This window comes from Trichomycterus rosablanca, chromosome 14 (genome assembly GCF_030014385.1).
Source record: "Trichomycterus rosablanca isolate fTriRos1 chromosome 14, fTriRos1.hap1, whole genome shotgun sequence".
Classification (NCBI taxonomy): Eukaryota; Metazoa; Chordata; class Actinopteri; order Siluriformes; family Trichomycteridae; genus Trichomycterus; species Trichomycterus rosablanca.
The window spans coordinates 19,353,711-19,370,858 of NC_086001.1; the positions used below are offsets into that span (position 1 = coordinate 19,353,711).

General features: G+C 40.6%; 5 non-coding genes across 5 annotated transcripts; 2 read left to right on the forward strand and 3 right to left on the reverse strand.

Moving 5' to 3' along the window:
• Positions 1-7,628: 7,628 nt before the first annotated feature.
• Positions 7,629-7,709, reverse strand: trnas-uga (transfer RNA serine (anticodon UGA)). The gene has a single exon. It is a non-coding gene; the product is annotated as a tRNA-Ser (tRNA).
• Positions 7,710-8,584: 875 nt separating this feature from the next.
• Positions 8,585-8,666, reverse strand: trnas-uga (transfer RNA serine (anticodon UGA)). The gene has a single exon. It is a non-coding gene; the product is annotated as a tRNA-Ser (tRNA).
• Positions 8,667-8,900: 234 nt separating this feature from the next.
• Positions 8,901-8,982, forward strand: trnal-uaa (transfer RNA leucine (anticodon UAA)). Its single transcript has one exon. It is a non-coding gene; the product is annotated as a tRNA-Leu (tRNA).
• Positions 8,983-14,365: 5,383 nt separating this feature from the next.
• trnas-uga (transfer RNA serine (anticodon UGA)) lies at positions 14,366-14,447 on the reverse strand. The gene has a single exon. It is a non-coding gene; the product is annotated as a tRNA-Ser (tRNA).
• A 777-nt stretch (positions 14,448-15,224) lies between these two features.
• On the forward strand, positions 15,225-15,306 carry trnal-uaa (transfer RNA leucine (anticodon UAA)). Its single transcript has one exon. It is a non-coding gene; the product is annotated as a tRNA-Leu (tRNA).
• The last annotated feature ends 1,842 nt before the right edge of the window (positions 15,307-17,148 follow it).

Sequence of the window (17,148 nt, forward strand, 5' to 3'; positions counted from 1 at the left end):
ACTGAAATATAAAAATACAACAAACGCTGCACTTAAGCTTTAGTCAATTTTATTTAAGGATTAGTAATCAGAAGGTTGTTGGTTCAAGCCCCGTTGCTGCAAAGTTGCCACATTTTGGCCCCTGAGCAAGGACTTGAACACACATTTCTTTTGAATTAAACTTCTTTAACTGAAGTAATCAGAAGGTTGTTGGTTCAAGCCCCGTTGCTGCAAAGTTGCCACATTTTGGCCCCTGAGCAAGGACTTGAACACACATTTCTTTTGAATTGAACTTCTTTCTTTTCACTGACCGGTGACTTCGTTATCGGTAACAGCCAGTGTATCACTGGTACCGGTCAGTGCTTTCTGGATCTTCTGAGCCAGGCTGACTAAAGCTGGTCCTGCCCGGCCTACAAACTTGAAGAGTCGAGTGAACATATCAAATCTAATTATGAAACCAGCAGTAAATTCAGTACGAGTCCAGTACTCTGACGGTTCGTTGATTTCAGAACCGAAGAACTCAAAACTGTACTCGAAGGTGTACACTCTGTGGGAGCCTAAACAAGAGCAGAACCATTATTAGTATTATTATCATCACTTCCTATAGTCACTATATATCATATATACATTTTCTCTCCACACACACTTACTCTGACCCAGGATTTCCATCGGTGTCAGTGCCTGGCTCCCGCCCTCAGACACGGTTTGTACCGGTGCCTGTTCCACTATGCTCCCCTCCTCAGACCCGGTTTGTACCGGTGCCTGTTCCACCTTGCTCCCGTCCTCAGACCCGGTTTGTACCGGTATCTGTTCCACTATGCTCCCGTCCTCAGACACGGTTTGTACCGGTATCTGTTCCACTATGCTCCCGTCCTCAGACACGGTTTGTACCGGTATCTGTTCTACTATGCTCCCGTCCTCAGACCCGGTTTGTACCGGTGTCTGTTCCACCTTGCTTCTCTCCTCAGACCCGGTTTGTACCTGTGCCTGTTCCACCTTGCTCCCCTCCTCAGACCCGGTTTGTACCGGTGCCTGTTCCACCTTGCTCCCGTCCTCAGACACGGTTTGTACCGGCGTCTGTTCCACCTTGCTCCCCTCCTCAGACCCGGTTTGTACCGGCGTCTGTTCCACCTTGCTCCCGTCCTCAGACACGGTTTGTACCGGCGCCTGTTCCACCTTGCTCCCCTCCTCAGACCCGGTTTGTACCGGCGCCTGTTCCACCTTGCTCCCCTCCTCAGACCCGGTTTGTACCGGCGTCTGTTCCACCTTGCTCCCGTCCTCAGACCCGGTTTGTACCGGCGCCTGTTCCACCTTGCTCCCCTCCTCAGACCCGGTTTGTACCGGCGCCTGTTCCACCTTGCTCCCCTCCTCAGACCCGGTTTGTACCGGCGTCTGTTCCACCTTGCTCCCCTCCTCAGACCCGGTTTGTACCGGCGTCTGTTCCACCTTGCTCCCCTCCTCAGACCCGGTTTGTACCGGCGTCTGTTCCACCTTGCTCCCCTCCTCAGACCCGGTTTGTACCGGTGCCTGTTCCACCTTGCTCCCCTCCTCAGACCCGGTTTGCACCGGCGTCTGTTCCACTATGCTCCCCTCCTCAGACCCGGTTTGTACCGGTGCCTGTTCCACCTTGCTCCCCTCCTCAGACCCGGTTTGTACCGGCGTCTGTTCCACTATGCTCCCCTCCTCAGACCCGGTTTGTACCGGTGCCTGTTCCACCTTGCTCCCGTCCTCAGGAATGTGTTCCTCCGCCTCCGCGACACCTCTGGCGCTCTTGCGCGCTTTACGCCATTTTTGGTAGAGTAAATAACAGCCGGCCGCAGCAGCAGCTGTAACGCCGACCGCGACACCCGCTGAGCGCAGTCCGCCCCCCGATATAAATCCCTGGAACGCCATGCTAAACACGGTGAGTGTGAGAGAGTAACCGCCGCGTGTGTGTCCTGTATCTCTGTCAGTGAAGACTGATGGAGGATCCCGCTCTCCCCGCTATTTATACCCGGTGTGGAGTGGAATCCTTACTACGTCATAAAGGTTTCATCCACCTGTAGGTACCACGTCACTCTACACGTCACGCTAATACCGGGATTCATAAACAAACACACAGTGCAGTGTGTGTGTGTGTGTGTGTGTGTGTGTGTTTGGGGGTGGGGGGGGGGGGGGGGGTTAGTTGTTTAACAGAAGGAGGAACATCATTCCCAACAGAAGTTGATAGATGAATGATGAATGATGAAGCAGACACACACACAGCTCACCAGCCATGCAGCATATCAGCAGCTCATGTGTGGATTTAAGCTCTACACACCGAACACCCTGTAACTGCTCTTATCAGTTCAATACAGCATCATTTCTGTGTATCCTCAGTAACAGGGTAAGGCTGGTAAAGTCGCACCTAGCAAAAATATAACGGGTCTTACACCAGCATATGGAACAAACCAGCTACATCTCACAATCACATTTATGCTGTCCGTTTTACTTCAATAATTACTCAAACAATAATGAACATAAAAAAATCACAATATTTCATAATGCTTTGCTATCGTTGCAAAATGAAAGCCAACCGTAAACAGCAGAACCGCGACCCAGATCAGTCACACAGCAACAGAAAATCATAAGCACTTATGTGCTTACCTGATCTATATCCATGTGTTGTTCCATTAGGGATATAATCCACAAGACCATCCTGTATGTTTCCAGATTATATAAATCCATCCCCAACTGTTTTATCCTCCTAACTAATGTATGTAAACTATTGTAGATCATTTATTCTCTCGGCTTTCCCGGTAAAAAGCTTAAATTGGTGATTCGTTCACTAAACTGTCATTTATACAACAACCAATAAAGAAAGAGATTGAAATTCCGCCCAGAATGTGAATTCTGAAGCTCTGACTGCTTTATACATCTGAATCTCTTCACCAAATGAACCGATTCATGGAGTTGTTTATGCACAACATCATAATGAAACAGAGTGAGTCGTTTCTGACTCGTTAACTCAGTGATTCAGTTCGCAGCCACAGATGCGTAAATGCTCCGCAGGATCGAACAGCCTAACGGGCCGGTTTCATGTCCACTTCTTTACAGGTTGTAAAATCTACTAAAAAAAGTACAAGTACACAAAAAACTCCTCAATTACAGTAACGCGAGTAAATGTCATTCCTTACTTTCCACCTCTGGGTTTGGGACACATTCTGAGTCTCTAGAGGATGAGTGTCTACGTGTTTGTGTAGTTTGGGTGTGATTTGTTAAATCATCTACTGTCACACTGCACCTGAAATAAACAGCTAACAATGCTACAAATCAGTAAATAATGTTCACAAGAACTTTTAAATAAAAAAGTTAAATGAGATGAAATCTGTAGAGCTGCTCTAAACATCTACCATTTCAGCCCCGCTGTCATGAAGTTCCCTCAGCTTCCTAATTCCTATTCATTCATGGAGACACTGGCACAAGATACAAACTGGTTTAACTAAATGTGAACTAGTTTAAAATGTTCAGTAACAATAATACCTCCAGTTACGTTCTATGTACAGTGTATCACAAAAGTGAGTACACCCCTCACATTTCTGCAGATATTTAAGTATATCTTTTCATGGGACAACACTGACAAAATGACACTTTGACACAATGAAAAGTAGTCTGTGTGCAGCTTATATAACAGTGTAAATTTATTCTTCCCTCAAAATAACTCAATATACAGCTATTAATGTCTAAACCACCGGCAACAAAAGTGAGTACACCCCTTAGTGAAAGTTCCTGAAGTGTCAATATTTTGTGTGGCCACCATTATTTCCCAGAACTGCCTTAACTCTCCTGGGCATGGAGTTTACCAGAGCTTCACAGGTTGCCACTGGAATGCTTTTCCACTCCTCCATGACGACATCACGGAGCTGCCGGATATTCGAGACTTTGCGCTCCTCCACCTTCCGCTTGAGGATGCCCCAAAGATGTTCTATTGGGTTTAGATCTGGAGACATGCTTGGCCAGTCCATCACCTTTACCCTCAGCCTCTTCAATAAAGCAGTGGTCGTCTTAGAGGTGTGTTTGGGGTCATTATCATGCTGGAACACTGCCCTCCGACCCAGTTTCCGGAGGGAGGGGATCATGCTCTGCTTCAGTATTTCACAGTACATATTGGAGTTCATGTGTCCCTCAATGAAATGTAGCTCCCCAACACCTGCTGCACTCATGCAGCCCCAGACCATGGCATTCCCACCACCATGCTTGACTGTAGGCATGACACACTTATCTTTGTACTCCTCACCTGATTGCCGCCACACATGCTTGAGAACATCTGAACCAAACAAATTAATATTGGTCTCATCAGACCATAGGACATGGTTCCAGTAATCCATGTCCTTTGTTGACATGTCTTCAGCAAACTGTTTGCGGGCTTTCTTTTGTAGAGACTTCAGAAGAGGCTTCCTTCTGGGGTGACAGCCATGCAGACCAATTTGATGTAGTGTGCGGCGTATGGTCTGAGCACTGATAGGCTGACCCCCCACCTTTTCAATCTCTGCAGCAATGCTGACAGCACTCCTGCGCCTATCTTTCAAAGACAGCAGTTGGATGTGACGCTGAGCACGTGCACTCAGCTTCTTTGGACGACCAACGCGAGGTCTGTTCTGAGTGGACCCTGCTCTTTTAAAACGCTGGATGATCTTGGCCACTGTGCTGCAGCTCAGTTTCAGGGTGTTGGCAATCTTCTTGTAGCCTTGGCCATCTTCATGTAGCGCAACAATTCGTCTTTTAAGATCCTCAGAGAGTTCTTTGCCATGAGGTGCCATGTTGGAACTTTCAGTGACCAGTATGAGAGAGTGTGAGAGCTGTACTACTAAATTGAACACACCTGCTCCCTATGCACACCCGAGACCTAGTAACACTAGCGAGTCACATGACATTTTGGAGGGAAAATTACAAGCAGTGCTCAATTTGGACATTTAGGGGTGTAGTCTCTTAGGGGTGTACTCACTTTTGTTGCCGGTGGTTTAGACATTAATGGCTGTATATTGAGTTATTTTGAGGGAAGAATAAATTTACACTGTTATATAAGCTGCACACAGACTACTTTTCATTGTGTCAAAGTGTCATTTTGTCAGTGTTGTCCCATGAAAAGATATACTTAAATATCTGCAGAAATGTGAGGGGTGTACTCACTTTTGTGATACACTGTATATATTTTACCACCCTTAGAGCAGGGCTCTAGACTAACGTTTTGCACTGGTTGCACTGGTGCACCTAACTTTTTTTCTTAGGTGCACCAGCACAAAAGTTAGGTGCACCCAAATTTTCGACCGCATCGCATTTAACACCGCAGTTTTACAGGTTCACTTTTTTTTTTTTTTTTTTTTATCACTGTCCATACAGGCAATATTGACTTGGAAATAACTAACAATCTGGTCAACATGGCCTCGTCTGATGATCTGTTTGCTGCTGCCTGACAATGAAGGGCAGTGGGGAGAGGGGACACTTGGGCAGCCTTTAAATACGAAATGTATTAGAACCAGTCACAAATATACTATTGCCGGCCACTGTCTTCTTTACAGTTAATTATAGTATTACAGACTAATTATAGCACACTTATAAAAATAATAAAAATAATAGAGTAAATGTGTATGTATGTGTGTATATCTATTTATATGTGTGTGTATATTTAAAATGATATGTATATGTTTGTGTGTGTGTTAGAGTGTAATCTTAAATGCAGTGCATTATATTATCGGCTTTACTGAATCTTTTACACAGATTCCCAAAATCGCTTGCGGTGCACTCACTGCGTATTTTGACTACATGTATTGTAATATATTTTGGTCTTTTAGTTATTTTTATATTTTACTTAACGAAAATATTGTCGTGTTTTTACTTTCACTATCGCCGCACTTTACCGCTAGCATTAGCCCCTTGCTACTGTAGAGGGTCGGCTCACCTAGCCGCTGTCCGGTGGGGATGCTGCGGGTCTTTTGCTGTGCGGTGGTGGAGGTGTGGGAATAAAGGCACACGGCAGGGTAGAGTCACTTTAACTGTTTAGTCAGGACTTAAGTGAGCGTTACAACACTTTACACCGCCGAGCTCCAGAACCCGAACTTCCATTCTGGAACATCCGGCGAGTCTCATATACAAAACTAAACTTACGGCAGAACGTCCGAACGCACGTGTATAAACCGGGTGCTGCATTCTGATTGGCTGAGCTGAATGTCGCTCACATATCACCGCTACAATATTGTCCCGCCCTTCACTATCTCTGATTGGTTTAGACCATGATATTGGCCTAATGTGTGTCTGTTGTTTTTTTTTTCCCTCGGACGCCTGGTCGCACCGGGGCGACCTGAGATTTTTTTTAGTCGCACCATTGAGAAATTAGGTCGCATGTGCGACCAAATTGGTCGCACTCTAGAGCCCTGCCTTAGAGGCATCCATGTTAAAGTTTTCCATCTACATTAACAATACAAACATTAAAATTACAGATCTGCATTAACAAAACTTCTTGTGTTTTAGCCAACTTCTGTGCACTGATAAAAATAGATAATTCCATAGATAGTAAATACGCTATATGTGCATGCACAGTAGTGTAGGTTAGCTGTACGTTCATTAAATATACATTTAATGAAATGTATTTAATAATACAGATAAATAAAGCTCATCATGTATAACACAGACTGGTGAGTATAGAAACATAATTGTGTACATCAGGTTTGGATCCTGATCTGAAACAGTGGTTAATAGAAGTGCTTCAAAATATTTATCATATTTTGTCTGATTATCTGATTTAATATTAAAGGCTTGATTATTCAGGACTAGTTAGATTTCTGTAGCAGGATTAGTTTATTTCTGTTGCGAGTGTTTTGTCTGTAGCTCAGTAGGCAGAGCTCTGGGCTGTCAATTCCCAGTTGTGTATAGCAGAAATTGTTGGACTCTTGAGCATGGCTTTAACTCTCAAAGCTCTGACCCCAGCTTCTAAACAGACTAGCTGGAACATGTTGAGTAGTTTACTCAAAATAAACGTACACTCATTTGTGTGCATGTGTGTACCTGTACTCTGTGCTGTTGTACTTTTGATGATCCACCTGACCAGGCAGCAGTTCAGTATTGGTGAGAATGAAAGGCGTGGCTTGATGATGCGGAGATCAGCGCTGCTTCCTACCTGTGCCAGTGTCTGCCCGTCAGTACCAGAGTGTAAAACAGCGCCTACACACTTCTGACCCACAGCCTGAGAGAAAGAGAGAGGGAGGAGATGATGATGGTGTCAATGAAGCGGAAAAGTCGGACTAGTTTAATTAGTTCAGGTTCCGTTTATAGATCTGGTAGATGGTGTTCGGGGCATTGATGGTGTTTGTGGGGTTGTTGGTGGTGCTGGTGGTGTTTATGACTCTCACTGTGGTTCAGTAGAGTTGGAAAAAAGGACAGAATCACAAATTCTGCTCTCTACCAAAAAATCCTGAGGTAAAGCGTTGCGTAATGTGATTTTATTGTGAACAGGATTTGACCCTAAACAAGGAGAAAGTTCAGTAGGATTCTTGTGGGACACAAAGAGGAAGGTTCACTTTATTTTCTGATATAAATATGTTACATTCATTATTATAATCTGAACACAATTATAAATTTTTATCAGTGTTAAATCCACAATTTCAAGGTGTGGCTCCTTAATTAAAGGTCCAGGCCGCTGTGGCCGGGTTCGAACCTGCACGGGGAGACCCCATTTGATTTCAAGTCCAACGCCTTAACCTCTCGGCCATCACAGCTGTATAAGGGATGATTTCCAGAATCATATGATATAAACAGAATATAAAGAACATCAGACCAGCACGCTCACTTTAAAGTTAAATAATAATATTAGATTGTAATAAATGATAAAATTAGTTTAAAATCAGTTTTCTTACCTTCCGATCTTTTGCTCTTTCTGCTTTTTCTTGTTTGCATGTTTCCATGGTCTCCAGTCTGTGTGAAAGCCGCTGAGATGTTCCTCCAGTGTTGCAGTGCAGCTCAGTGATGTTGTGAAGCCGAGAGAGAAGAAAGGACAGAGCGAACCCGAGAGGTGACGAAGAGACCGAACATCTCACGTGTCCTTCAGAGTAAGTCGTCCTATAGATCCGCTCACTACACAACAACTACGCAAACAATGAAGGTGCACAGAGACTGTTATAAAACTTAATTCATTCTTAAAATATCAATCTGTGTTTCTCTGGGATTTCAATCTTCCACCCAGTGACACTGAATTAGCAAAAAGCACAAACGTTTCATTTTACTTCAAACTGAGGTAAATAATAAACTCACAGCAGCAACAGTGAAACGTGGTGGTGGTAGTGTGATGATGTGGATGCTTTGCAGCTTCAGGGCCTGAGTGATATTACAGAACCATAAATTCTGCTCTCTATCTGAAAATCCTGATATATATATATAAAGTTAATAAAATTAACACACTGTGGTTTGTGGTTTGAGTTAATTAAATTGAACAGAACCACAGATTCTGCTCTCAACCAGAAAATCCTGAGGTAAACATTGTGATGTTACGTATAGGAGGATAACTAGTTTTACATTAATCATGATCTGATTGCAATCATACAACTTTATCAGTGTTTATCAGTATATACGTTAAGCTTTCATTAAAACTCACGATCGCTGGGAGCAGGACTTGAACCTGCGCAGGGAGACCCCATTGGATTTCAAGTACAACGCCTTAACCACTCGGCCATCACAGCTGTACGGAGGTTGTAGACCTGAAGGTGTCTGGTACTTCCTACATTAATCAATCAAATTTGGAGCATTTGTGGGTCCATCCATCCTTATACTGTAAGTTTCCCTGAAGCAGCAAAGCATCCCCACATCATCACACTACCACCACCACACTTCACTGTTAGTATGATAATCATATTGTTGTTGATGTTGTTGTTGAATTGGTTAAGTTTTTGTTAGAGAGCTCCTGTGTTCCTCAGGCTATGATGGCCGAGTGGTTAAGGCGTTGGACTTAATATCCAATGGGGTCTCCCCGTGCAGGTTTGAACCTTGCTCACAGCGCTGCTCTGTGCTTTTATTAAAACATAAATAAATACACACGTGAGCAGGGGCGGCTCGTTCATTAGGGCGATCGTGCGACGCACCACCAAAGTGCGAAAGGGAAGAAATGTTTCTATCACATTCAACCAGTGTTAAACTAGCTGTGACTGTTCTGGAGTCTGTTTTGTCTCTGAATATCGCAGTCCAATCAGTGTGGAGTTGTGTTCCGTACAGTACCGGCCCTTTCGGGGCGATCAGGCTCTAACTGAAAATCGCCCCAGATCGCTCTCATAGACTCTCATGTTAAAGCTCTTTTTTTTCGTATTGAGGGCGCTCTAATGCATTTTGAATGACTTCTGGAAGGGCTCGCACTTACGTGCCTGCGTCACACATAATCGTTCCTTATTTGGAAACTAAGCGTGGTGTTCCATATTTTTATCAATGGGATATAAACGATGCAGATTAGACTAAGACAGCGCGTGAGTGAACTAACAACCTAACTTAGCAAAGCAAGTTGCACAACTGCTTTGGGCTGCTGAAGTTGAGAAAACTTAAAAAGGTGAGGCAGCCGGTTGCCTTACATTTTCAAGTCAGATTAACCTTTAGATTTTTAAGGCTGACTAAACATTTTACTTTTAGTTTACTAAACTGTGTTTTTTTTAACTAAAAAAAAGCAGTTACTAAATGTTTTTTTACAGGCAAAAGTTTTTTACATATCTGAACTGGCAGTTGGTAGCTCAGTGGTTAAGGTACTGGTCTAGTTGCTGGTTCAAGCGCCACCACCACTAAGTTGCCACTGTTGGGGCCCTGAGCAAGGCCCTTAAACGTCAATTGCTTGTATTGTATTCAGCCACAATTGTAAGTCTATCTGAGTAAAAACATCTGCAAAATGACAAAAATGTAAATGAATATGTTACACTCTTAACAAGTAGCTATGAAATAAATTTAAGACAATTTAAGAAAATTTTATTAAAACGTTTATTTGACTTTAACAACAGACATTTATTTTAAGCCATAAACCTGTGCCACTCCAGCAAAAGTATAATTAGCATCAATAAACAAACTAGTTTTCTAGTATAGTAAGCAGAGTCAGGATACAAACACGGCAATGGCCAGGAGCGCCCTTGGTAATGACACAATCTGTAATGTTTCTGTAGTACTTCTGGACTGGGATTGCATTGCATATCAATCTGCAATAAAAAACACAAACAATTTTAAAATAATATATTTACATTTAAACAATATGATGATTTAGCTCTCGTTTAATAATCAATTAAGACAAGAACAGTAAATCAGCTAAAGTTGAGGTATGTAAGCAAAATTCCAATAAATTGACAATAAGCATATTAATGTTTAAAAGTTTGCAACTATAGCTAACTATGAATACCATGAATAAGGCCCTACCTAATTCACAGTCGTGAAAATCACATCAAATGAGCCGCTTACTTACACTCTAAAAACTAAAACTGTGATGTACTCATTTTTTTTGGTGAAACATTTTTACACTTAAAAATATTGAGTTAATTTTAAAGCTGTGAAATCATTTATATATACCATCTGAGTTAAGTAAATGTAAGTAAAACATTTAAGTAGATATGAGTAATCACATTTAGCTAGACAGAATATAATATTGAGTAGATATAATTAAAATCCTTAGTCAAAACCATTAAAAAAATTGAGTAGATATAATTGAACTGCTAGGTAAATATGACTAAAAACACAAAAATGCTACTTTTACTGAACTATCAATTATCAAAATGTACTTAATTTATTAAACTGTATTTACCTTTTCATCCAGGAGAACTTTACTAGAGATTAATTTATCTAATTAAATTGAATGTAAATAAAGTAACTGTACACACATTACTATTTTAAAACATTTATTCCCTCAGTATATAAGTTGAGCACATAACATTAAATTCAACATGGTTTTCTTTGGAAATGGCAGTAAAAATGATAAGTATAGTGAGCTAAATTGAACTTAGCTGTCTCAAACATGGTTGAAATACACCAATATGTCCTTCAATCAATTTTAGACTCCATACAACAGCAACAAGTGAACAAAGGCTGCTTGGCATTAATGAAAATCTCAGTAAATCAGTAAAATAAAACCAATGACTGTAGAAAACCTGGACAGTGCAACTTCTCAAAAGTGAAGCCGTGCTGGCTTCACTTTTGAGAAGTTGCACTGTCCAGGTTTTTGCCTAGCACCTCTGCTGGAAGTGTTGTCCATGTTTTCTAAAGTCAGTGGCTGAAAGACACCAAGAACTGGGATCTCTTAAACTCCTTGTGCACTAAATCCAATGGTATGACAGCATCTTTTCGATCATAACTTGGAAACTACATATGCGGGTAGGTTTTAAGTTTTTGAACCTTGGTTGAAAGGTTTCCAGAATCCAGCTTCAGCAGAACTTTTTGGAAAAACTCAAAACTGTATTTGAGATTCTTGGGGTATCTCAGGTCCAAGGCATATGTTAGTCCCAACAAATAGCAACAGGCTCTGCTAAGATCCTCCAGACTGCTGCCCTCAATCACAATCCCTACATCAGTAGATTCTTCAGCTGACCCTTCTTGGTTACGCAACAGGTACATCTTCATCACCTCCTCTGCCAACTCTTCTTGTACATTGACAGGAGCATCAGCAGGGTCCTGCAGACATTGAAAAGACAGTTAGTTAATGTCAGCGTGCATGTTAAAAAGGCATAAAAAAAATCATTAAATGTACTACATTTTATTTTTCCTTGTGAAGTCCAATTTTTGAAGTCCAGATTTGTGTGTTTATGTTGGGCAGGTATTAAGTTGTTAATTTTGGGATTCGGATATTTGGATCTGTGCTGAATGCAGGCTTGCTTCAAAACACATTGTCAGTACATTCTTGTATATAATTTAGATCTTTTTAAATCACATTGTTAAAACATGGAACAATATATAATCTCAGATGTGCTTCTTCACGCTTCAGTTCACGATGGCTGCTTATGTAGGCAATAAAAAGTGATTAGAGATATGGACAGTGTTTGCAAAATATCATGCAATTTTTTTGAACCGAGAGATAGGAAGCTTTATTTTAGCATCAGGAGAACTATTTTTCCTGAGGACTGATAGATAGCATTTTTTTGTGAAATGGCAGTTCACACTTGATTAACATACCCTCATAAAAATACTTGTAACCCTGATGATTATAAATAGATACACGATTATCACTGAAGGTGGCATTTGCTGATAAAACTTTAAAAGTTCAACCTGAGATACAGGCACTGCTCTGCGTTATGACCACAGAACATATAAGCAATAATACACGAAATGGAGTGCTACAACATGAGATATCGGCACTGGTGTTGCTGTGGTGTTACACCAGTGCCAACATCTTGAGTTAAGCACAAATCTAAAGTGCATTATTGCCATTACACCACCGTTAATACTATTAGATTTTAAGATAGAAAGGAAAGACTATATTAATCCCATCGGATAATTGAAAAGCTTCGGTCCAAGTTCCATTATCATGCAATATTTGCACTTCTAGAATGTCACTTAGCCAATCACACTGTGGGATCAGAATGAACTTTGGTATAACTCACATTATAGACCTCTCATGTATTACTGCTTAAGTAAAGAATTAAGTTTTGATTTAGTATTTTTACAGAAAATATTTGAGCAGCTGAACAGCGTTACACTCAGTAAATTACTTTAGCTTTTTGTGCAAACACATTTTTACTCAAATTAATTTAAGGGTGGGGGAAAATATTTGAGCAGCTGAACAGCGTTACACTCAGTAAATTACTTTAGCTTTTTGTGCAAACACATTTTTACTCAAATTAATTTAAGGGTGGGGGGAAAATAATGACGACTATGAATCGATTCACAATTGTAAATAATCGATTTTGTAAATGGTAAGTGATCATTTTGATGGAAGCTAATTAGCTAGCTAAGGTACAGAAAAAAACTGGCTGCGATAGTATTCACAAAATTACAAATCTTAAAGGTTATGTATGCATGAAGACAGGGTCACTATTAATAAAAAAAACCTTAATAACAATAATAACTTTTGCTAGCTGACTACTTACCAAGATTGCAGGCGGTCTTCAAGATGGCACTTTCCCTCAGTACTACTCAGCAGGTAGATTTCCCAGGAGTTAATGGCGTCCACGTCATGACGTTTAACTTAATTTACTCAATTTATTAAGTTGTTGTAGAAGAAAATGAAATATTGATTTTAAGTAAATAATAATTGGAGTAATTGAAACTGATCAGTTTATTTACTCCTTTCTCAAATATTTTATTTGGAATTTACCAAAAATATTAAGCATATTCTAAAAATCTAATTTGTTAGTCAACTACTAATTTTTGTTCTTGAAATAAACTTAAATACTATATGTAAATTTAGGACAAAATGAACTGTTGGAGATTTAGGCATTTAATTTGATAAGTGCAACTCAAACAATCACTTAGGTGATATTCAGAGATTTTATTCATGCAATATAGCTTTTTATTATTGTTATATTTACAAAGCCACTGAATAATTTTTTAGAGTGTACAATCATACCGCATCATAATTAATTGTAACAGACTGTTTTGTGGTGTAGTGTACCACAGACAAGTTTAGCTTATTAAGCTAACACAGTTAGCCCCAGGCCATTCAAACCAATGGGCATCATAACCCGCTAGCATGTCAGCTAACAGCTCTCTCTGTGTACCGAAAATGGTTAAATTGTCACCGACAAGCCCAAATTTGCAAATAGATTACACTTGTGAACCTTTATATAAATTAACAATTTGAAAAGAACTCGCACTCGTCTGCCATACAATATTTGAAATCTTTGGTTGAGAAAATACGTGAAACTAAAATGCTATTCCCCTCATTATTCAGTCAGTTTATTGTTTATGCATTTGTTAAGTTTTAAACATAACTTGTATTATGTTGAATAGCTGAATACCTACCTCAGGGCAGGTCAGGGCAAAATCCAAAACTTCAGGGTCGTCCTCGTCCGTTACAACTCAACTCGGAGAAGTGCGCATGCGCAGTCACAGAACGTAGAGCTTCTGATGCTCTTCTCTTCTTTGCTTTGTTCAGACAACTCAGATATTTTAGTTGGGGCAACTCAAAATTGGTATGATGTTGTACTAAAGCATAAATAATGCGTTGAAAAAGTTTACAATTTTGAGTTTGTCTAAAATAATGTCTTTTTAGGTTGCCCAAACTCAAAAATTTGAACAAATGTAACAAACTTATTTTTTTTTTGTTGAACTGACTTACTATATTATGTTTAATTTACTAATGTGCTGAATCATTTTTTAGAGTGTGACGTTCTTCATCATTAGGATCATTGGTGTTTTTACAACTATAATTATATTACATACAACTATATTCTGGTCATACGCACAGATCTTCAATGAAGATGCACACAGTCGCTGTGAGCAGGGTTCGAACCTGCGTGGGGAGACCCCATTGGACTTCAAGTCCAACGCCTTAACCACTCGGCCATCACAGCTGTACACATGTTCAGACACTTGGGGTTGATGGGGCAGCTGGAAATGCTGCCATGTGGTGTGATTGGAGATGTCTGTGGGGACTTTGGGATATATGGAAAAGGTTTGGTGAATAGCACAGTGCTGGAGAATAGATTAGTGACTGTTAATCAAAGGAAATTAATAAAGGACCTGTGAATTATTTAATTCTTACCCAAAATTAATCTTTGGTAAACATTTAGATAATACAGACTGATGTTAATCTCAGTTAAGCTTCATCCCTTATTGACACCTTGGGATCAAAAACTAGCTACAACAATGAAAACCTGAAACTAAGTCAGCTTATACAAGAAGCCTCCATTAATCAGGAGTAAGAAGCATAAACTAAAGGGAAACATTTGCAGTTGCTCTAAACAGGATTTGAACCTGAGCAGGGATAAAGTTCAGTAGGATGGTTGTGTATAGGAATATGTTACATCAATCATAACCTGTGCAATTTTGTACATTTCTATCAGCGCTGCACCCACACATGAGCAGGGTTCAAATCTGCGCGGGGAGACCCCAATGGATTTCAATTACAATGCCTTAACCTCTCAGCCATCACAGCTGTGAACGCATCATTTCCTTTCCGTTCTCTGAACTACAGATTATATTATAACATTGTTTCCCAACAAGAAACGTCGTTTCATCCTAACAGTGAAACGTGGTGGTGGTAGTAGTGCGATGATGTGGAGATGCTTTGCCGCTTTAGTGCTGGAGTGGATGGAGGTTTCTCTACAGATGGACCAACAGCTCTGGCAGCTGTGATGGCCGAGAGGTTAAGGCGTTGGACTTAACAACCAATGGCGTCTCCCCGCGCAGGTTCAAACCCTGCTCACAGCGAGTAGAAATGTTAATGACGGAGCTCCATCTTAAAGCAGAATGTTGTGGATTTAATACTGATGAAGTTGTGTGATTATAAACAGGTTGTGATTAATGAACCTGGCAGATATTTCATGATAACGTTCAGCCTTTTTCGCCCCAGATTTAAATCACGTTTACGGTGAAACTAAAGTAACACAAGCAGAGCTGGCGCTATGGGGGCGCTATGGGGGCGCTATGGGGGAGCTATGGGGGAGCTATGGGGGAGCTATGGGGGTGCTGGGGTGGGCATTTTCTCACTGCCCCCCTAAGCAACACAGTACAGAACCGGAGCTGCATGTCAGTGTGAAGATGGATTATGTAAAAATGTTGTTGCACTATTGAGAGAAAATGTTCCATAATGTTCTTCATGTTGTTTTGCCTAAAATATGGTTTTGATTTATTATTATAAAGAATGAAAATAATAAAGCCCAGGGTGTTCCTTATTTCCAGTACCCGAGGTGGCTAATTCAGGTTACACAGTTCTAAATGAATTAAAAATAACCATTTTAATTATTTTGTTAAATTAACCCACATTCATTTTATGGTTGAATGGCTATGTATAAACGTCGAAATATCTAAATTCGGCTAATGTTCTACTCCAGTAAACGGTTTGCTAAATTACCAACAATGCATTGTTGGTCTGTTCTAGTACCACAACTTTAGTAACAGAGGCGCAGTGTCGTTTCTTTTCATGAAAGTGTTTTGTAAGTATTTAAACACTTTTATAAAGTCAATATTTAAACATATATTTATCCTATTTGATTTATTTTCATGCGTTAGTGTTTCATTTATCAGTTCGCCACACGCTTTTTACTGAAACAAACAACAGGGAGTCGATTTAAAAAGAGTCGATTATTTGATTCTATCCCTCAAGAATCCCGTTGATGTTCTGTCGGTTTGTCCTTAATTATCGAAATGTATTCCTGTACTAAATATTTAAGTTTTATCGATCTATTCTTATTAAAACTATGTCTATATATTATTATAAACTATACAGTGGGTACGGAAAGTATTCAGACCCCTTTAAATTTTTCACTCTTTGTTTCATTGCAGCCAATTGGTAAGATCAAAAAAGTTCTTTTTTGTTTGCTCATTAATGTACACTCTGCACCCCATCTTGACAGAAAAAAAACAGAAATGTAGATATTTTTGCTAATTTATTAAACAAGAAAAACTGAAATATCACAAGGTCATAAGTATTCAGACCCTTTGCTATGACACTCATATTTAACTCACATGCTGTCCATTTCCTTCTGATCCTCCTTGAGATGGTTCTACTCCTTCATTGGAGGCCGGCTGTGTTTAATTAAACTGATTGGACTTGATTAGGAAAGGCACACACCTGTCTATATAAGACCACACAGCTCACAGTGCATGTCAGAGCACATGAGAATCATGAGGTCTAAGGAACTGCCAAGGAGCTCAGAGACAGAATTGTGGCAAGGCACAGATCTGGCCCAGGTTACAAAAGAATGTCTGCAGCACTCAAGGTTCCTAAGAGCACAGTGGCCTCCATAATCCTTAAATGGAAGAAGTTTGGGAAGACCACAATTCTTCCTCGACCTGGCCGTCCAGCCAAACTAAGCAATCGTGGGAGAAGAGCCTTGGTGAGAGAGGTAAAGAAGAACCCCAAGATCACTGTGGCTGAGCTCCAGAGATGCAGTAGGGAGATGGGAGAAAGTTCCACAAAGTCAACTATCACTGCAGCCCTCCACCAGTCGGGGCTTTATGGCAGAGTGTGCCGACGGAAGCCTTTCCTCAGTGCAAGACATATGAAAGCCCGCATACAGTTTGCAAAAAAACACATGAAGGACTCCCAGA